Source organism: Schistocerca serialis, chromosome 1, assembly GCF_023864345.2.
Source record: "Schistocerca serialis cubense isolate TAMUIC-IGC-003099 chromosome 1, iqSchSeri2.2, whole genome shotgun sequence".
In the NCBI taxonomy this organism is placed as follows: Eukaryota; Metazoa; Arthropoda; class Insecta; order Orthoptera; family Acrididae; genus Schistocerca; species Schistocerca serialis.
In genome coordinates this window covers 1,057,670,325-1,057,671,124 of record NC_064638.1, presented here as the reverse complement: position 1 = coordinate 1,057,671,124, position 800 = coordinate 1,057,670,325, and positions in this window count along the sequence as shown.

The following is an 800-nucleotide window of genomic DNA, read 5'->3' as shown; positions in this document are numbered from 1 at the left end:
CAAATGTTCGATGGTATTCATGTCGGGCCACCTGGGTCGCTAAACCATTCACTGAAATTGTCCAGAATGTTCTTCAAACCAGTCGCGAACAATTGTGGCACGGTGACAGGACGCATTGCCATCCATAAAAATTCCAGCATTGTTTGGGAACATGAATCCATGAATGGCTGCAAATGGTCCACAAGTAGCGGAACATAGCCATTTCCACCAGAGGACCCAGTCCATTCCATGTAAACACGATCCACACCATTTTGAAGCTACCATCAGTTTGCACAGTGCCTTCTTGACAACTTGAGTCCATGGTTTCTTAGGGTCTGCGCCACACTTGAACCCTACCACCAGCTCTCACCAACTGAAATCGGAAATCCAGTCGTCTAGGGTCGAACCGATGCTGTCACGAGCCCAGGAGAGGCGCTGCAGGCAATTTCGTGCTGTTGTCTAAGACACTCGTGTCGGTCGTCCGCTGCCATAGCCCAATAACGCCAAAGTTCGCCGTACCGTCTTAATGGATACGTTCGTCGTACGATCTACATTGATTTCTGCGGTTTTTTTTCACGCAGTGTTGGTTATCTGTTAGAGCTGACAAGTCTAACCAAACGCCGCTGTTCTCGGTCATTAAGTGAAGTCCATCGGCCAATGCGTCGTCCTTGGTGAGAGGTAATGCCTGATATCTGGTACTCTCAATATGCTCTCGACTCTGTGGATCTCTGAATATTGAATTCCCTAACGATATCCCAAATGAAATGTCCGATGCATCTAGCTCCAGCTACCATCCCGCGTTCAAAGTCTGTTAACTTACG